A 22,647-nucleotide genomic window follows, 5' to 3' on the forward strand; every position below is an offset into this window, starting at 1 on the left:
ACAGGGTTAACTAGGATTTTTTTAGATTCGAGTTTAGAAGAAAGTATGTCAACAAACGATATTGGAATTAAAAAACAAATAATTTCTTGAGAAATAGGGAAGTAAATCCATAGCTAAATATGAGCGATAGTTCGTGCAACTAAATAAAGATGCTCGGGAAATCATCTCGACTAAAGAAGAAATGTGTATCCGAATTGAAGATGGGTTAAATGATGTGATTAAAGTGTTAACTGCCGCGATGGAATTATGAGGGTTTGTCGTGTTATTTGATTGAGCATAAAAGATGGAAGAAATTTGCAACAACAAGAAATAGAATAAGAGAAAAGCTCGAGATTTCGGTAAACGAAGTTTATCCAAACCATTTTCAGTTCCTTTGTCAAAGAAATCGAGGGAAGCTTTCAGCCAATTCACTTCACCATCTGGGTTTTTGGGTAAAAATAAATCAAGGTAGAACGATTCAAGATTTTAGTCTGTGCCTGTGGATAGTGTTGGCAATGTTCATAATGCTTCAAGAGCTATATGTGAACATTGTGGAAAATTGCATCCTCGTGAATACAGGACAACGTTAGGTGCAAGTTTTAGATGTGAACCGATGGATCATTTCTTGATAAATTGCCTACGAAAAGTGAGAGACACTGATGAGCGGAGTGTAAAATAGTTGCCTATGCCTTAGAAAGGTAGACATCCTGGTCAGAACAGTAGTACTGGAGCTAACCACATTGAGGCCAAAGATACAGTTGTTAGATCAAAAGCTGGAGTGCTTGCTCGACCATATGCAATTTGAGATAGGAAGGAAGCTACTGCACCTGATGTTATTGCTGCTACATTCTATCTATTTGGTGTTACTGTATATGCACTGATTGACCCTGGGTCAACTCATTCATATATTTACATTGCATTAGTAATGTATAAGAATTTACCTGTTGAGTCAATCGAGTTTGATGTCTGAGCCACAAAATCCACTATGCCAGAGTGTGATAGTTAACTTAATATGTCAAAATTTTCCACTGAGAATAATGGGCTGTGACTTTCCTGCTGATTTGTTAACTTAACATTAGGAAATAGAAGTTCTTTAAAATCAAGATTCTTCTTAAAATCTCTACTCAATTTGTTCTTTATTTTTATCTTTTCAATTAAGTTTATTATATTTATTAGATCAATGAGGAACTAATCCTTTTATGGGAGATTAGTGTAACATCCCAAAATGTTAACAGTTGTTGTTAGTTTATTAACAAGCTGGTGAAGTATCCTAGTGGCCAAGCACCTTATGTAACTCCCTAGTGAACCAACTTCAAGTCTCCATACTCTCATGTTTATTTCCTAAATTTTTGAACAAAAGATGGCCAATCTCTCAATGCAAAACTGTTCATACATGTGTAACTCCTTTTTCAACTTGGTGACATTCATTTTTAAAGCTATTCATACTAGTTTTGAAACTCCTATGTTTATTTCATCATTAATCCATTCTAACTCCCTTGTCTCCTAAAGAATTAGATATTGGGTGTTTGAATTTGGATTTTGAATTTGGTGCTAGCTTGTGCCATCCCATCACCTCTCTTTCAACTATGAATTGGAATTTCATTTATCTTTCCTCTATTTGCTCCTCCCTATTCACCACCTTGTGTCGTCCAAGTTTGGTTGTTCCTACATGATCTTCTCATTTATTTGTTTCACTTTGCTTTAACAACCTGAATCATCACCTATAAACCATCAGTATTTCATTAGATCACTGCCACTGAACCACTATAGCACCACCGAATTATTTGCACCACATTAAAACACAGTTTTCTTCCATAGCCTTTCTTCTTCTTTCTTTTCTTTATTTCAAATGTCATCAATTGGATTTTCCTTTTTTATTTTCAAAATAAAATTATTTTTTAATTCATAATCTAAATTTTTTCTAACTATTGTAATCTTTATACTATTGTTTCTACTCTTCATCTTGGAATAGTTCATCATCGTTCATCATTTTGACACCACCGAAAGCATTGTTTTTTTATATCACCTTCTTCTATCTTCTCTTATTTATCTTATTTTTATTTTTACATTAAAATTTCATTTGTCTAATTCTTTCTTTTCCTTAATGATTAGATTCTCAAAATCCATTAGATTGTCAATAATCGTAGCGACTCTTTCTAATTTTTGGAAATAAATGTGTAAATAATAAGAGGAAGTAAGTTTTATTTTTATTTTTTATATTTATATTTATTTTGGAGTAAAGTTGAATATTCTTTAATCAATTGATTATTTTGGATTGAAGGTTTAATTTGGGAACCATAGTCTCTTTCTAATCCAAGTTGGAGTTTTTGGTAGAAGAGACTTAAGGGTAAGTGTTGCTTTCAAGTATAAAGAGTGTGTTGGATATTATTTGGTTGGTGGACAATTTCTTTTAAGTGGACATAAGTGATTCTAATTTTGAATCTAATTTCGTTAGGTACTAATTTAGTTTATGACTCTTTTGGAACTGAAGTATTCGAGTTCGAGTTAGGATTTATGATTTGGACAAGATTAAGGTGTGTGTTTTAACTTAAATCTTTTTGGTGTGTTACGCTATTTTGTGCGAATATGTGATTTTGATCTAATCTCATGGTATGTGACATCATGGCCTATATTTTCATTATGATTTGTTCACATTGAAAATTTGATATGTTCGTTTTGTGAAGTATGGGTTACCCTGGCTATTGATAACTAATTTGAATATGATTGCATGTTTAACATGCTTAATGTTCTAATGAGTATGCATGCCATGTAACATTTCATGGGGTTGGGACTATCTATAAGGTAGAAGATGTGGTAGTTTAATAATATGCAATATTTAGTGGTTTATCCACAAATGAGATTTGGCAATTTGTTTGCGATTTTGGTGGTTGGACAAAAAATATGCGTTTCGACAGCTTGCTTGCAATTTTGGTGGCTTTTTCTACATATGTGCTGCTGTGTTATGGGTGGAAGAGCTCTGAGAACTCCTTTTGGTGTGTAGCGGAGGTGGGTAGGAAATTTTTGAAATTTTGCTTATATGTTTTATAAAATCTTTGCATTATCATAATCATGCACATAAAGCCTGCACTTATTATTATTATGTGTTTTATAAAATTTTTGTTTGATTAAACTAATTTCTTTTGTTATTTAAGTTTAATACAAAACTCACACTAAGCTTACTAGCTCAGTCCTTTAGTTTCTTAAAACTCTTTACATAACACTCAATGATAAGGCTTGGAAGTAGCAATTGGAGGAGATTCTCGAATTTTTTAAAATAAAGTATTTAAAACTCTTTTGGGATTATTTTGGACTATGGACTTTGGTTTGTTTTCTATTTTAATTGTGTTATGAGAACTCGTTATGATACTTGGAATGCAAGGATAAACTTTGGATTTTAAAATGCTTAAATTATTGATTTTAAATCTTAAATTGATATATCTTTATTTTTAAACTAATTTATATATAATTTTTCAAAAGTATTATTCAGTCCACTACTTATTGTTGAAATTTGAACATTTGTAAGGTAACATTTTAAAATTTGATATGAAAGTCTTTTTTTTTGAACTACTAAAAGTAACAACAAAAACTATTTGGAAAAACTTACTTAAATTAAATAGTTTTATTAATTATTTTCATTACCTAAATTCCTATCAACGATAAGTAATGTTTTTCTGAAAAAAAATTTAAAATATATTGCCTCTTGAATGATTTCTACGAAATTGATGTAGCTTTCGAAATTTGTTCATAACGTATAGGCCAGATTTGGGGGGTTACATTTAGTGGTATCAAAGCCAGAGTTCAAAACATGTACTGTGGTTTTTAAATTGAGTCTGGATGCATATTTTAAAGAGGTATTAAAATTTTTTTTAATTTCAAAATTGAATTTTCGATATTTTGATGTCGATTCCTCTTTAAATGCCATTAGTACTATGATTAAGACTAAAAAATATTGTTATTAACATCTTGTTCATAAGACTGTAAATATGTGAGAATAATTACGAACATTATTATGAACAATAAATTTTTCATTAAATTTTAATCGAAATGAACAACCGTGGAGTGTGAATTTGTAAAGCACATCATCATGTAGCTCAAGAAGAGTCATCTATGGCACAAGTGCGTACACCAGATCAGAGTCAACTCGATTGAAAATGAACATCTTGCAGATAATGTGAATTTTCCTTGATATATATACGTTCGAACCATTTGTATGTTGTCTGCTCTATGTCTAGCAAATTGGGAATTAAGGTAGAAGATACTGTCAGTGTTGTTTCTATGGTTAGTCCTTTAGGGCAATCTGTAATGGTAAAAAAAATTTATAGACAATGTCCATTAGAGGTTCAAGGTGAAAATTTCCCAGCTAATTTGATGGAGTTACCATTCAATGAGTTCAATTTCATATTGGGAATAGATTGATTGGTTGAGCACCAAGTCAGTTTAGATTGTGCTTCAAAAAGAGTAACAATGAAAGTCAGTTAGTGGAAAGGAAATTTTGATTGTGAGTGAGCGTAGAGATTACTTGTGAAATGTGATCTCCACTATAGCTGTGAAAAGATTGTTTAGAAAAGGATGCGAGGCATCTTTAGCTTATGTTCTAGATACCAGTGTTAGTAATTGTGCTATGAGTAACATTCGCACTGTTAAGGAGTTTCCGAACATTTTTTTGGAGGAATTGCCTTGGTTACCTCCTAATCACGAAGTTGAATTTGGAATAGGGTTGTTGCATGGAATAGCTCCAGTGTCCAATGCTCCCTATCGCATGACACCTAAAGAGTTTAAAGAACTTAAAATTCAACTTCAGGACATTTTGGATTGTGGGTTCATTAAACCAAGTGTTTCGCCATGGGGAGCTTCGGTATTGTTTGTCAAGAAGAAAGATGATTCCGTGACAATGTGTATCGATTATAGGAAATTGAATAAGTTAACAGTCAAGAATAAGTACCCTCTGCCCAGGATTGATGACTTGTTCGATCAGTTGCAAGGAGCGAAGGTGTTTTCCAAGATTGATTTGAGGTTGAGGTATTATCAGCTTAAAGTGAAGGAATCATATATGGTTAAGATTGCATTCAGGACTTGGTATGGTTATTACGAGCTCTTGCTAATGCCTTTTGATCTTACAAATGATCCGACTGGAATTATGGATATGATGAATCGATATTTCCAACCATATCTCTAACTCCCTCCGGACATTCTAACGTCCAGAGTATGAATACTACAGTAAAAGATATATCGATGAGGCGATATCCACAAGTAAATGGGTCCAGTTGTAATATAGTTACAACGAAGTGGGTGAGTACTCCAAGTATCATACCTAATGGAGGCTAGTGCTAACTCGATTTTAACCTAAACACCGAAAGATCTAATTAGTACTCTAAATCAGTTATAGTGTATGAAAACATAATAAAATGAGTTTTTAAGAAATAATAAAATATAATAAGGAAAGAAATAAAAATCAGAAGGTCAAAAAATAAAATAAATCAAATCTGGTTATGGGTGATTGTCTTACTTTGGTAATCCTCATCAACTATCGCTTCGGGTTCCTCGTCATCAATTAGTCACTATCCTAGTAGGATCTTTCGATCTTCCTCTCAAATAATGAGTCAATAAGGACTACTTATCTTCCAACCTCACAATCCAAACTAGCTTGGGGTAAACGTGTTCATGGATAGGCCATACCAATTTTGGGTTGATTTTCACCTTTATGACTTTCTAGGGTGTTCAAGCCTAGGTTTAGGTTCGTCCTTTCCCAAATAGTTGATCCGTTGAGTAACCCTATAAAACAATTAAAAGATCAAACCTCTACTTGCTAATCCCCCATAGAAGGATTAGTTTCTCATGGTTTTCATAAAAAAATATAGAATCGATATAAAGAACAAATGTGATAAATGAATCGAAAAAATAGAGTTCTTAAGGTTAACAAAAGACTTAATTTGCATATTTTATTGACTTTAAGGAAACTTACAAAAACATAATTAAAACCTAACGAAAATGCTTGCTTTCAAGCTCCTAAAGTGCAAAAATTTGTTGAATATGCTATACCAAATTATGACAGATCAAACTTCCCCACACTAAAGTCATTTCCTATCCTCAAATAGCACAAACAAAAACAAGAAATGGAAAAGACGACCCTTGAGCAAATATAGTACAAGGATTGACTTTGGAGCACATGACTAGGCATTTCATATTTATGAATAATTTTGACATAATAAATAACTGATTTACCACTTTCAACCTCAAACATCTAAGTTCAGTGCATTATAAAGTATACAAGCATTAAGGGTCTCACCTGTAGGAATCCATCAAAAAATCATACAAGTAATTTGATTATCCTAGCAAAATACAAATAGTAGTTTATGCGATTGTTTAATGTAATGTCCATTCATGCATAAGGATATTTAGGTCACATAGGACTTTTTTGCTTGTAATGTTCTGAGGCTTAGGATAGGTATAGAATGCAAAAAAAATAACCATAAAAAAATTTTACAAACATGAAAATATTTTGGTACACCGTATCGATCCCTTTTCTTTCCCCTTAGCGACCCTTACTCATTCACCGCCTTATTTCTCCTTCTCTCATCTTCCTTGTTTCTCCATATAGGAAATCAAAGCAAGATATAGTAACTAATGAACGACTTTTTCTTATTTTTGTGACTTTTTCACTTTCTTTTTCAATTCATCTCACTCAAAAATGTGTTTTTGCTTTTCATAAACTTTTTCCACTAGTATTGATTTTCTTTTTGGATTTTTCTTCCTTTTTTTTTTGCACTGTAGGCTAACCTATAGCTCCTATATCACATGAATCTTTCCTATTCCACTCTCTTTTTACAAAATCCACCATGACATATCTACTTAACCCTTAATACATATGGCCAGGTGTCCATACTCGTGCAGTGCAAGGCCAAAAAAAAAGGGGTAATACAAATTAACATTTCAGGCTTGGGTTTTGTAATGAGGTTCAATAAGACGTGTTAACAGACTCAAAAATTGGTACTTGTAAACGGAAAAATATATAGGATTTTTCCTATGTAATTTATCACCTTTTTGCTTAAATTGGTTGTTAAAACTAAGTAATTATTTAATAAATTAATAAAATATGTGAAAATATGAAATTAGGACATAGAAATTATTAAAATGTGATTTTATGCTTTATTATACAATTTTCATGCAAGAAATGACTTATTTTATATTAATTTTAATATAATATATTTTTAAGACATAAAGTGGGACATGCATGATTAAATTAAAGAATAAAATATAAAATTATATTTAATAATTAATTTTAAAATATTTCATGAACAATTTGGGTTTTAATTAATTAATTAAATTGGATAAATGTTATTCTTTGGTCCTGTAATTTGTTGATTTATTCTGGATAGGTCTGACAGCTTTGCTGGATTACAGAACTGTCCAAATTAGAGACCAAGTCAACCCAATATTCGGCTACACATGGCTGCCCATTTAAACCATTCCTTGGTTTAATTACACAAGGTTCTTACAGTGTTGAAGAAATTAGAAATTTGCCCGAAGAGTGATGTGGCATCCAAAATTGCTTACAAATCAAGCAAAAATCAAGTCAAAAGCCACTAAGCATGGCCGATCACAATTTGAGGAGATTTGAAGAGGTTAAAATCCACTATTTTTAGCAAACTGTCCCCCTCTCCTCACCTATAAATAAGACCCTCTTATTCCTTCATTCAACATTCCTCAATCATTCATTCATTCTCATCATTCATCATTCTCTGTTTTCTCCAAATTCTCTTTTTTTTTTATTCCCACGCCTAGCATCATCTCTTCATAGAGATTTTAGCAATTAAGCCTCTTAAAGAAACCTTGGTCGGCCACCTTGGAGAGCCATCAGCAAAGGAGCAAAGCAAAGGAACGAACGAGCCTCATCAGTTAGAGTTTTGGGTGACAACCACTCTGAATTGGGTTTCATCTTTCTTTTCTTTAATTTAATATAAAGATGTTTGATATGTGTTCTTTGTTCTTGTTTACAATAATGTTAGCTTAATTTTATTTAAGTTAGGATAATTGCTTTGATTAAATAATATTTATTTGATTCATGCTTATAATGTTTGTGCCTCAATCGAATTATCAATTTACTCCATGTAAACCCTGAAATTGAGAAAAATTTTAGACAAAGAAGATGTGAGCGAACAGCCCAAAGACAAGTCGAGATGGACCTCGAAAATCAGAATCAAGTCCAAGGTAATAAAGCAGATCATGTATGAAATCCTATCCTCATTGCCGATGATAGGGGTCGATGCATCAGATAATATGTTGTGGCCCTTTTCTGTGAGTTAAACCCAGGAATTGGAAGGCTAGATATTGAGGCAGCCTAGTTTGAATTGAAACTAGTGATGTTTCAAATGCTACAAATGGTGGGCCAATTTAGTGGTATGCCTACAGAAGATCCACATCTCCACCTTCGATTGTTTATGGAGGTGAGTGATTCATTCAAGATAGCCGGTGTGATTGAAGTCGAACTGAGGTTGAAGTTGTTTCCGTACTTGTTGCGAGATCGAGCACGAGCATGGCTCAATTCATTGCCACCAAGTTTCATATCTACATGACAAGAATTAGCAAAGAGACTTTTGGTTAAGTATTTCCCACCTAGCAAAAATGCTAAGTTAAGGAACGAGGTCACAACTTTCCAACAATTGGATGAGGAGTCTTTGTGTGAGGCTTAGGAGCGATTCAAGGAGTTACTTCGTAAGTGTCCTCATCATGGGATTCCTTATTATATACAATTTGAGAAATTATATAATGGTCTCAATGCAAATACAATATTGATGGTAGATGCTTCCACAAATGGTGCAATTTTTTCTAAGTCTTATAATGAGGCTTATGAGATCATAGAGAGGATCGCAAGAAATAACTATCAATGGCCAAAAAAATTTGAACAGCTTCAGGAAGACGTGTAGCCGGAGTTCATAAAGTTGACGCCTTCACTTTGTTATCAACTCAGGTATCATCTATTTCCTCTATGTTAAAACAGTTAACCGCTAATAGTACTAATAATTCTACAGCTCAGCCACCAAGTCCATTTGAAGTAGTTTCCTCTGTGTACTGTGGGAAAGGTCATTCTTTTGAGAATTGTCCATCAAATCCCTAGTCAGTGTACTATATGTGGAACCAATATCAAAATATGAGTGGACAAGGACCCCACTCCAACTTCTACAATCCTTCATTGCATAATCATCCTAACTTTTCTTGGAGTAACCAAGAAAATGGACCGAACAACAACTTATTGCAGTAAAGTCCCAACCAATCTCAATGGTTTAATCAGCAAGCTCTAAAACCACCTCAAGCTGAGGCATCAAACATTTTGGAGAACTTGTTGAAAGCATACATGACAAAGAATGGCGCTTTGATCCAAAGCCAAGCAGCAACACTGAAAAATTTCGAAAGCCAAATGGGTCAGTTAGCTACAGAGCTACGTATTAGACCGCAAGGAACCTTGTCGAGCGATACTGAGAATCCAAGAAATTTGGGTAAAGAACATATCAAGGCAGTGGCATTGCGAAGTGGTAAAATTCTAGAACCTCGATTGATTGATGTCGAAGATAAGTCCGTTGAAAAGAATCAACCAGCTATTGAAGTTCCTACACCAAATGAATCAGAATTTGTAAAGTCTGACAAGGTAAACCCTGACTTAATGACTTCAGATATTTTAACATCTTCTTTGAATGCAGATTTACCTACTCAGAAAAGTTGTTCGGTTCAACCGAAAGTTCCATCACCTCCATATTCGCAAATATTGCAGCAAAACAAGCTGAAACAAGAGGTGCAATTCAAGAATTTTTTGGATGTTTTGAAGCAGTTACACATCAATATTCCGTTGGTGGAGGCTTTCAAACAAATGTCGAATTATGTGAAATTTATGAAGGACATACTATCCAAGAAGAAATGACTGGGTGAGTATGAGACTGTTGCCTTGACAAAGGAGTGCAGTGCATTCCTGCGAACAAATTACCACCGAAATTGAAAGACCGAAGAAGTTTTACTATACCCTGTAACATTGGTGAATCTTATTGTGGTAAAGCTTTTTGTGACTTAGGAGCGAATATCAACTTGATGCCTAAGTCTATTTTCAAGATGTTAGGGATAGGTGAAGTAAGACCTACAACTGTGACGCTTCAGCTAGTGGATCGATCTTTAGCATATCCCGAAGGAAAGATCAAGGATGTTTTGGTAAGAGTCGACAAATTTATTTTTCCTGCTGATTTCATTGTCTTAGATTTTGAAGCAGACAAGGAAGTGTCAATCATCCTTGGGAGACCTTTTTTAGCCAAGGGTAGAACGTTAATTGTTGTGCAGAGAGGAGAACTCACCATACGAGTTTAAAATGATCAGGTAACCTCTAACATTCTTAAAGCGATGAAATTTCTTGATCTGGCAGAGCAGTGTTCAGTTATGGAAGAGATAGAAACCTTGGTTTCTATGGAAAGCAATTTTAAAGAAGATCCATTGGAGAAAGCCTTAGATCTTGACCATTTAGAGGATGAAGAAGGTGAAGAAAACATGGCTTTGATGGAAGCCAATGCGGGAAATTTTATTCAATCTACACGGTTTGAACCATTGGAGTTAGAAGTCAGAGAATTTGTGCAACCCAAGTTGTCAATTGAAGAACCACCTAAACTCAAACTAAAGGTACTTCCGTCCCAGTTGAAATACATTTATTTAGGTGATTATTCTACTTTTCCTATGATTATTTCAGCGAACTGGCGAAAGATCAAGAGGAGCAACTAATTACTTTTCTAAAGAAATTTAAGAAAGCAATTGGTTGGACCATAGCTAATATTCAAGGTATAAGCCCTTCTTTTTTCATGCATAAAATCATTTTAGAATAAGGTGAAAGAGCTCAAATTGATGGGCAAAGGAGGCTCAATCCTGTTATGAAAGAAGTTGTGAGAAAGGAAGTGATCAAATGGATAGATGCAGGAATCATCTATCCTATTTCAGATAGTTCATGGGTAAGTCTGGTGCAATGTGTGCCGAAGAAAGGTGGAATCACGATTGTTGAAAATAATCATAATGAGTTAATTCCAACAAGAACTTTTACTAGTTGGAGAATCTATATTGATTACAAAAAGTTGAACAAAGCCACTCGGAAGAAACATTTTTCGTTGCCTTTTATGGATTAGATGTTAGATCGACTGGCAGGTAATGAATTCTATAATTTTTAAATGGCTATTCGGGATATAACCAAATAGTTGTAGCCTCGAAGGACCAACATAAAGCAACCTTTACTTGTCCATACGGTACGTTTGCTTTTAGGCGAATGCCTTTTGGTTTATGCAATGCACCTGCAACTTTTCAACGATGCATGATGGCAATATTTACTAATATGGTTGAAAATTTTGTTGAGATTTTCATAGATGATTTTTCTGTTTTTGGTAACACTTATGATATCTGTTTGAGTAATTTGGCTAAGGTACTGAAGAGATGCAAAGAGACAAATCTGTCTTTAATTGGGAAAAATGCCATTTTATGGTCACGGAAGGGATTGTTTTAGGTTATAAGATCTCAAAGAAAGGAATTGAAGTCGATAAAGCAAAGGTGGACATAATTGAAAGATTACCGAACCCAATAAATGTGAAAGGAGTCAGAAGTTTCTTAGGCCATGCCGATTTTTATTGAAGGTTTATCAAAGATTTCTCGAAAATTTCTAAACCGTTGTGTTTGTTGATAGAGAAAGATATAGTGTTTGGTTTCAACAAAGCATGTTTGGAAGCTTTTGAAGATCTAAAGAAGCGGTTAATCTCAGCCCCAATAATCGTTACACTTGATTGGAACTCACCTTTTGAGCTGATGTGTGATGCAAGTGACTATGCTGTTGGAGCTGTGATGGGTGAAAGAAGAAATAAAGTGTTTCACCCTATTTACTATGCAAGTATAACTTTGACGGGAGCCCAACACTTTTATACGGTAACCGAAAAGGAACTCTTCGCTATAGTTTTTACTTTTGACAAATTTCGCTCATATCTTATAGGTACCAAAGTTACAGTATTTACTGACCATGCGGCCATTAAATACTTGCTCACGAAGAAAGATGCAAAACCAAGGCTAATTCATTGGATACTTTTACTCCAAGAATTTGACCTTGAGATCCAAGACAGAAAAGGTGTCAAAAATCAAATAGCTAATCATTTGTCGAGGTTGGAGCAAGATAAGGTAACTCAGTCATGTGTGCCTATCAATGAGAATTTCCCAGATGAACACTTATTTGAGGTAAATCGAATTCATGAAATACCATGGTTTGTTGATTTTGTTAATTATCTTGCATGTGGAATAATTCCTGGAGAAATGACATACCAACAAAGAAAAAAAATTCCTTTATGATAGTCAGTATTATCTTTGGGAGGATCCGCTTTTGTTTAAACAATGTGCAAATAATATAATCTGAAAGTGTGTAGCTAAAAGCAAGATTGCTGAGATCTTGTATCATTGCCATTCATCTCCAAGTGGGGGACACTTTGGTGATTCACGTACTATTTAAAGATACTTATGCTTATGTGAAGAACTGTGATAAATGCCAAAGGACTGGAAACATATCAAGGAGGAATGAGATGACCTTGACAAACATTTTGGAGATTGAATTGTTTCACGTATGAGGTATTGACTTCTTAGGCCCATTTTCTTCTTCGTATGGGAACAAATACATCTTAGTTGTTGTGGACTATGTATCCAAGTGGGTTGAAGTTGAAGCATACCCTACAAATGACGCTAAAGTAGTAATGTGATTCCTACATAAGCATGTGTTTACACGATTTGGGACACCAAGAGCTATTATTAGTGATGAAGGTTCTCACTTTGTGAACAAATGGCTTAAGTGGTTGCTTAACAAATATGATGTGAAGCACACGATTGCTACTGCCTATCACCCCCAATCTAATGGGCAAGTTGAAAGAGTGAATCATGAATTCAAAGGTATCCTTGAAAAGATAGTACGCCCTGGCAAAAAATATTGGTCTCGAAGGCTCGATGATGCATTATGGGCTTATCGAACAACATTTAAGACTCTGTTAGGAATGACTCTTTATCGGTTAGTCTTTGGAAAGGCATGTCATTTGCCATTAGAGTTGGAGAATAAAGTTCACTAGGCTTTGAAGTAGTTGAACTTTGATCTTAAGCAAGCCGGTGAGAGAAGGATGTTACAACTTGATAAGTTGGAAGAGCTGAGGTTGTTTTCCTATGAGAATGCCAAAATGTGTGAAGAAAGATCAAATAGATGACATGATAGTCATATACAACCTCGCGAGTTTAAAGAAGGTCAGAAGGTTTTGTTGTTTAATTCAAGGTTGAAGTTATTTCCTGGGAAGCTTAAATCCTAATGGAAATGACCTTATACCATCTACCGAGTTTATCTTTATGGAGCTATTGAATTATACAACAATTACGAAGGTACGCTTAAATTTAATGGTCAACATCTCAAACACTACTGGGATGGTGAAGTTGAGTGAGTTGAATCCTCGCTCAAATTAACAGACCTTTAGTTTTTCAAGAACTCATTTTGTAAATAAATAATTAGAACATATTAACTTAACTTAATACATTTAATTAATTCTGTCTAAGGAGATTGGAACTTAAGCGGGACCGCTGTGACCCCTCCAACCTTTCCTGGGAATTAATTTAATGTAATTTGTTAAGAAGAAATTTTCTAATTAAGAATTAATTTTTTTTTAATTTTATTTGTTCTGTTTAAATTTTAAATTTTTATTTTAATAAAGGGGGTCAAATTTGGCCCAAGTACTAATCAGTTTTTTTAGTAAGATGCAGTCTGAGTTTGAGGCCTAAGACAACAAAAAGGAGGGAAAAATCCATGCCTTGCTATCACACCCATTGCTTGTCGCCCAAGTAACCCTAATGTAGCTAATTTTTTGCTACATGTGGCCCTCATTTTTCCCTATAAAAACCCTTTCCATTTTACTAATTTTCATATCCCTCAAAGTAATTTGCTTACACCCTAAATATCCCTTTTGTGCCTTCAACCTCAAATCCCAAAAGATCCTTTTTGCCAAAATTCCCTATTACCGTCGCAAGATTTTTGCCGTAGCAAGTTCTACCCACTTTTTCGATTCCTCTTTTTTCTTTTATGCAGAAACTTTGTCGAGTTTTTGGGAAAAGATACCATGTCTCGCAAAAGAACCAGATCTTCAAAGGCTACTCCTAAAAACCCGATTTTGATCGATGAAGAAGTGAAAGAGAGATTTGATTCAATCTTCAAGCATCAACCTATGATGCTGGAAAAAGGTTTTGACTTCAAGAGTAATGATTTGATGGTTGTTCCTATACCGATTAGAAAGAAAATCAATGCTCTCAAGTGGGAACGATTTTTTGATGCTCGTTCACTTCCCGATGATCGACTAGTTTGAGAATTCTATGCTAGTTTGACTATGCAAGATGCTACTGAAGTCATCATTCGAAAGAAAAAGTTACCTCTTACTTCTAAGTCCATCAATTATTTGTTTAATTTACCTGATGTTGAAAAAGATGAGTACTACCATATGATGAACAATATCAATTGGGATTTTCTTTAACAAGTGCTTGATGTTGTGACAAATCCAGGATCCCAATGGATTATAAGAAAGTATGGGAGCCATTCTTGTCGAAGAGAATACTTAAAACGAGTAGCAAAGGTATGGTTTTGTTTCGTTCGTTACAGTTTTATGCCTATCTCACATAGTTCCACCATCTCGATGGAACGGATGTTTTTGTTATATGCAATTTTGACAGAAAAGTCCATTAATGTTGGGAAAATTATCCTCAAGGAGATTCATGATTGTGCTAAAAAGAAGGTAGGAAGTGCTTATTTCCCATCATTAATCACTTCACTTTGCTTAAAGGATCATGTTAAAACACAAGCAAATCTGAAGGGGCAATATGTTCAAGGATGCATTACAAATTATGATCTTGAAAGATTAGTAGAGAGGGTGCATGAACTAAATCAAGACGAGCAAGAAGACCCAACTGAGCTAGATACAGAGGAGTCAATAGATGGAACTGAAACTGAAGCTAATTCAGTCACAGACACTAAAGAGGAAGAATCTGATAAGGAACCGAACATTGTTGAACCAATGGTTGAGCCAGAAGAAGAACCAGTCAAGCTAAGTGTTGAATCTGAATATACAACTCCCATGTCGACTTCTGCAAATACTTCAAGGAAATTGGAGTTGTCAATTTTGATGGATATGTGAAAGTTCATGCACAATCAACAACAAACTTACTGGAAATATGTAAAAATTAGAGATGACTCAATTCAAAATACTTTTAAGAATATCTCTAATACTTTTGTTCTTGAGTTCCCAGATGCTATCTTTGAGACATCGACGGAAGATATTGACGATGCAAGCAGAGATGGAGCTAAAAAAGACAAGGGGAATGAGTCAGAAAAATAAAAGGGAGGATTCTTGTCCTATTATTTATTTAATTATTTTTAGGTCTTTAGGAAATTATTTCTTTTGTAATTAGGATTTAATTTCTGCAGAATAAAACGTAGCAAGCATGAACAAACTTAACACTTCTTTAGAAAAAATAAGACTAAGTGATGTGGTAATGGCAATGAACATGTCTAGGATTGGGTTATTAGGGAAGACTTGGTATTTAAGCAGTCTTAATGACTCACCTCTCTTTCTTTACCACCCTACCTGGTGTTCAGTTTTCATTCATTACTTTGTTCTTACAATGAGGACATTGCTTCTTTTTAAAGGGGGTAAGGCAAATAAATTGCTCAAACTTTGAAATTTTTTTTCAAGTATGCTTCAATTATTTATTTCATAAGTATGTTTTAATAAATGAATGTTTTGAGATATTTTTTTGTTCCTGAGATAGTTTGTATGCAAGTATGAGTGATAATTTTATCTAAGAGAAAGTATGTTATCATGAAGAATGGAATGCTTGTATGATCTTAGCCTTAGTAATGTTTGCCATGAAAACTTAGTTTCTTTTGAGATTAGACATGCATGAAGGTTTATATTTTTAAAATTTTCATAAAGATGTATGTGCTCATGCTTAAAAAAAAGAGAGCGAAGAAAAGTTCGCTCAGTCTCCGAAAAAGGAAAAATGTATGAGCTTGAGTTCAAAATAAGTTTGGGGGTGTTCCAAAGGTTCACATAAAGAAAAATGTTGTATTGCAAGAAAACCAAGACAAAGTTAAAGGTTAAGATTTTTAAAACTGAAATGTCCCATCTCTTAAAATCCCTACCTTTAACTGAGCCCCATTACAACCTTATAAAAGACCTATTGATTTGATGATTATGTCACCTACATTAGTGGAGAGGAAGTCCTAAGTTCAACATATGAAGATCATACATAATCCTTGTGATTGTTTGCTTGATTGATAGGAAATTATGTTGAATGAAGAATGTATCTACGGTTGTGACATACATGCAAACTATGATTCATATTGGCATATTTTGAAGCTTAGTATAATCTTAAGGAATGTTTGCATATGAATTACTTGTTAAGAAAGAAGGTAGATAAGCATGAAGTTATTAGTGCATGATTATGAGACAAAGATTGATGTTGCTTACACAATTAGAAATTTTGCCTTAGCATGACCTTTTGCTGTTCATAAACATTACTCGGGACGAGCAATGATTTTAGTTTGGGGGTGTGTAAACGAAAAATTTATAGGATTTTTCCTATATAATTTATCACCTTTTTACTTAAATCCATTGTTAAAACTAAGTAATTGTTTAATACATTAATGAAATATGTGAAAATATGAAATTAGGACATAGAAATTATTAAAAAGTGATTTTATGCTTTATTATATAGTTTTCATGCAATAAATGACTTATTTTATATTAATTTGAATATACTATTCTTTTTTAGACATAAAGTGGGCCATCCAAGATTAAATTAAAGAATAAAATGTAAAATTATATTTAATAATTTATTTTAAAATATTTCATTAATTATTTGGGTTTTAATTAATTAATTAAATTAGATAAATTTTATTCTTTGGTCCTCTAACTTGTTGATTTATTCTAGATAGGTGTGACAGCTTTGCTGGATTACAAAACCGTCCAAATTGGAGACCAAGTCAACCCAATATTCGGCTACACAAGGTCCTTACAGTGTTGAAGAAATTAGAGATTTGCCCGAAGATTTACAATTGACTGAGTCTAAGTCCTGAATTATGTAGCATCCAAAATTGCTTAAAAATCAAGCAAAAATCAAGTCAAAAGCCACTAAGCATGGCTGGCCACAATTTAAGGAGATTTGAAGAGGTTAACATCCACTACATTTAGCAAACTATCCCTCTCTCCACACCTATAAATAAGACCCTCTCATTCCTTCATTCAGCATCCCTCAATCATTCCTCATTCATTCTCATCATTCATCATTCTCTATTTTTTCCAAATTCTCTTAGTTTTTTTTTCATTCCCATGCCTAGCATCATCTCTTCATAGAGATTTTAGCAATTAAGCCTATTAGAGAAACCTTTGTCGGCCACCTTAAAGAGCCATCAGCAAAGGAACGAACGAGCCTCGTTAGTCGGAGTTTTGGGTGATAGCCACTCTGAATTGGGTTTAATCTTTCTTTTCTTTAATTTAATATAGAGATGTTTGCTATGTGTTCTTTGTTCTTGTTTAAAACATTGTTAGCTTAATTTTATTTAAGCTAGGATGATTGCTTTGATTAAATAATATTTATTTGATTCATGCTTATAATGTTTGTGCCTCAATCGATCATGTTTTCAATTAAAATCAAGTATGTATTTCGTTCATGCATGATTGAAATGCACCTGAATTAGCTGAGCGATCCTGACCAGGTGACGACTAATGGACACATAATTTAAATGTGCATGCTCAATTTAGATCATGACCCGATTAAATTGTAGGTTGCATAACAACTCTGACCAAGCCCTGCTATCTACATAGTTTTTAGATTTGTGTCATTAAATTGTTTCAAACCTGACACATCCCTGTTACCTCACACGAATGCTAAAAAACCCTTAGTAAATAAGGATCAGTAAAATGCATATGTACTAAGTAAAGGATTCTGAAAGAACCTAATGTGGTTTCCAAACTCATGAAAGATCGAGTTTCCATGGAATGTTTTTTCGAATGTTATTAAGCGTGTTGATAATAAATTGAGTTTAATTAAAGTAATTGTCCTAGTTTATTTATGTTATAATTGTTGTAAATTGTGTTTAATTTTACTAAAATCTATTTCATTCATATAGTTTGCGTACTTAGGATAATTTGCATTAGGGATCATTGTATTTAGTTTAATATATTTTAATCACCACTTCTCAACTATATTGTGTTTTTATTTACCAAATTGTTAATAAAATTTTACAAATTAAGTGACTTAGCACAAATACAATTCCTGTGGAGACGATAACTTGATACTTACTTATTACTTGATAACGACTGTGTACACTTGCACAAACCTACGCGTTACAATACTAAAGGTGAATAAATATAGGTAAACTTTTGGCTCTGGATATGTTCCAAACAATGCCTTAGGTCATCCCTTAAATATCTAAATACGCACAAATTTAATCAACTAGACAAACTCAAATTCAACTATTTATAGTTCATACTAGCATGCTCGTTTCCTTGTACTCTCTATATCATTTGGTACAGTTGATTGCATAATGCCTATTTATAGTGTAACATATAGAACTTAGTAGTCTGATAATAAAAAATTTAAAAACACCTATTGTCATGCCAAATTTATTTTTAAACACAAGCAACCTATGTACATGCTCCTAACCAATCACTTTTATTTATACAAGCTTAAGCACACAAATGACAAGAAAAATCGAAAAAAGCATAAAAATTTAAAACAAATTTTCTATGTTACCCCCCACACTTTAGTTAACACATTGTCCTCAATGTGTAGCCCATAAAAAGATAAGGAAAGAAGTTACCCGATTGATCGTGATCGTTCCAACTGATAGTAGTTAGTTCTTCCTCCTTTGATTGTGTAAAGCTCAAATTGTTGTGTCTCCTTCATGTGGGATTCCTACATAGAAAATCAAAACCAAACATAAACCAAAACAACTAAAAATTTATTTATAACCTACTCCTAAAAATAAAATAAAATCATCCTTAAGTTTAATACAATCTAAAAAATCAAAATTAAGTTCTAATCATCCTCCTCATCATCCATATCATCGCCTCCATCTCCCTCTTCTTCCTCTTCACTCTCCTAATTTCCTTTTTTTTGTCCAGATGGTGGAGGCCCAAACATGTCTGACGTTTAGTTAGGGACCCTGATACTGTTCTGTCTTGCAAATTCTTGAAATATTGGCCCTAACTCCTTCATCCACTGTATCATCCAGTCCAGTTTAGGATGACTACTCTCACCAACTTCCTTTTGAGCTCGAGTCAACCCTTTTGATGAAGCTAGTGAAGTCGTTGCTTCTTGTTATCATTTGTTCCAATCTTTTATTGGTTTGAATTATAGTTATACGTACTGTTAGAACAAAGTATTGCCAATAATGCTCTGAGATGGTTTTAGCGGCTGCTCAGTAGATGCCATAAGGACGTCTGCTCTTTTGCTTAATGCCGTCACTAAGTTAGGAAAGAACACTTTCACTTTCTGGACACTAATACATCTATTCGTGTTTTGATGGATCCACTTTCCAGTACACACCTAATTTTTCTACAAAGCAGCATACAGTAAAATTGCTCAAAATTTATTAACATTAGATACAATTAAAGCAGGGACTATTCGTGTACAAACAAATTGAATCAACATTTTTGCCTCTGGGAACATGATAGCTTGATTGTAGGAGGTTGGAATACTAGTACTTGGGTGGTATTTCCATTCACCCCTTCCCTCTATTAAGTAATTTATAATATTATCCATATTTATGTCCCTAAAGTATTCCAAATCGGTTTCATTGATAAAATCTTGGTCATAGAGTGGAGCAGCATAAAAATCACAAATAATTTGAAGGGTTAGTTATTATCCCTTATATGGTCGTCAATATTTCTAAACTCGTGATCCTGCAATGACGCATAAAATTTTGAAACCATTGGAACCACGAAAATATATTTCTGGATTGTCCAAAAATATTCCCACCTATGAATCGAACTAGAGGCCATATCTCTTTATAATTGATCATCGACGGGCCAAATCACCTTTTCTGAATGAATGTTTTCCTTTAAAGTTCATTAAAATATTTTTCAACATTTGACTTCTCAAAACTAGAGGGATTTTGAACCATTGATGGCTCTGGCTCCTTAGGTCATCTAACTTTTCTAAGAGACATTATCGTTGAACTAAGAACTAAAGCACAATATGAAGCACAGAAATTTAATGAAATAGTAGAAGTCTAAGTTAGGAACTCTTAACCTTTTATGGATTGTGATATTCCTTGTCACATTTTGTTCGTGCATCATTCTTTGAGATGTTTTCGTCTTTTCCTGCACCGAGTAAGATTGAAAGAAGAAATTTTTCTAAGAAAATCGAAAAGAAAAATAAAAGAGTGAATTCTAGGGTTTAAGGGGTTTTGGAGGTTTTAGGAAATTAAGGAAGTTGAGAGATGTTTTAACGAAGGGTGTAATATGTATTTAGGTTAAAAAAAGGTGCCGTAAGGATTAAAAATTGGGCTAAGTGAGTTTTAATCCACTGAGTTGCGCAAATGGGTCAGGTTGACCCCGTAGAAAATTGTAGTGTTGTTGCGACACAAGGGTTACATGTCGTGACATCCTTAGAAGATTGCTCATGTCCCAACACCAGGGTTCGTTGTCGCGAGACACCCTTTAGTTTTGAAATCCTGGGAGACTGTCAACCATGTCATGACACATGGTAGTGCTGGCATGATGTTGATATGATTTTTTGTAATTCTTTGCTACTGATCATGGTGTTGCAACATGAAGTGTCTATATCGCGATGTTGACGTTGTTTTCCTATTTTTTTTATTTTTGAATGCTTCAATTACCTATTAATCTTGCCTTTGATGTTTCTGTAGTACATTAATGAATTGGTTACTAAAATAAATGATTTTGTACAGTTAGTGAAAGGTTTTTTAAATAAGAATGCCAGGTCTTGCTGTTGGACTCGTCTGTTAGCTCAATCAATATACATTGAGGTGCTCCCTTTGAATTGTCTCTGACTGCATTAGTCTAACACCCCATCATGCCATTCTATTTGTCTGTGGTTGTCTCTTTCTCTAAACTTGCCTTTTTTGCCTGCCCTAGCCACCGGCAATTCTTTTCGCATATCATACCTATTAATTATTTGTAGGACCACGTAACCACACAACCACTTCAGTTTTTGTATAACATTCTTGCTTCACGGGGAGGCTGAGAATTGTGGTTCATACTTGTCTCTTACGATGTATCTATTCATCTTATTGATCAGGAATAACTTTTTAGGAGTGCGCTCTAAGGTAATGAGTGACAAGGAATTATGCACTATATTACTTGAAGTCTGACTCTGCGAGTTTTTAAAATTTTCCATTTGTTTGAAAATAGTTCTCTGAATGGTTCTTGTAAGAATCGAACATTTCGTGGTGTCTGGAACTCGATACCTATGCTTATCAGTTGTCTAGCTTGATTGAGACCTGCTATTTGATCATAAGTCCTATCAGCATATATGTTTCCAATTCTTTTCACCTTCTTATATCATTGAATTTCTAGGGTGTCTGGTTTAGGACTAAAGTCGTGCAAAGGATAGTCAACTCGAGTTTATCTCCTAGAATTGCAAGTTTATCTTTGATTTTCTTTGCAAGATCACGAGATGTCAGAATTTTTACCACTAAGTTGGTCGTAAATATCATCATCTCCAACTGTAAGTCTATTTCACATGGCTCTTACATTTTTCTATTGTCAGAGAAACGCAAAGTTGCTGGAAAGATAAGCTCCATGTTTCTTTGACTCTTCTGTTCTCTTGTCATTTCCTCACCTGGTTCCATATATTCCATTGTTTCTATTTCGTTTAATTTGTGATGATAATCTTCTATATGTTAGGATGAATTATAGTCCAAGAGTTCCTTGCTCTCACAAACATCAATAGTGGTATTCTCTCCCTTGCTCGCATCTGGGTGCCTTTTTAAATGTACACTGATGTTGTTGCTATCGTCTTGAGACATAGTTGAGGTTTCTCCCTAGATTTGACTTAATTCAAGCATCAATAATCATTGGTTCTCCTATATTTTTCAGTCCTCATAGACCCTCTCTTCGTAAATATTGCCATCGTAATCTAAGTCTTCGTCTGACCACATATAATCAAAATTATCCATTCTCCTGTTGACCGATCTCCTATAGTTACAACGACTATAGTTCTGATTCAAAATGTGCACTAAGGTCTTCCTAAGAAAAAACAGATAAGTAATAGTGGAGTTGGTTAGTTAGAAAAATTAGAGATCATATATATAACCTAAAAATTTCCTAATTATTCTTCTAAGTGAAAAAATTATAACCAAAATAGTGTCGTTGCCTCCTCGGCAATGATGCAACAACTTAACCACCTCCGAACGTACTAACGTCCAGAGTATGAATAGTGCAGGAAAAGATATATCAATGAGGTGGTATCTGCAAGTATACAAGTGCAGTTGTAATATAGTTAAAATGAAGTAGGTGAGTACTTCGAGGATCACACCCAAGGGAGGCTAGTGTTAGATCGATTATAACCTGAACATTGAAAGACCTAATTAGTACTCTAAATCAGTTATAGTATGAAAACATAATAAAAAGA

The 22,647-nt window shown here is 33.9% G+C and overlaps 1 non-coding gene across 1 annotated transcript; it reads right to left on the reverse strand.

Annotated features, from left to right (window-relative positions):
* Positions 1-8,606: 8,606 nt before the first annotated feature.
* Positions 8,607-8,713, reverse strand: LOC128035654 (small nucleolar RNA R71). The gene has a single exon (XR_008192206.1). It is a non-coding gene; the product is annotated as a small nucleolar RNA R71 (small nucleolar RNA).
* Positions 8,714-22,647: the final 13,934 nt, after the last annotated feature.

Source organism: Gossypium raimondii, chromosome 12 (genome assembly GCF_025698545.1).
Source record: "Gossypium raimondii isolate GPD5lz chromosome 12, ASM2569854v1, whole genome shotgun sequence".
In the NCBI taxonomy this organism is placed as follows: Eukaryota; Viridiplantae; Streptophyta; class Magnoliopsida; order Malvales; family Malvaceae; genus Gossypium; species Gossypium raimondii.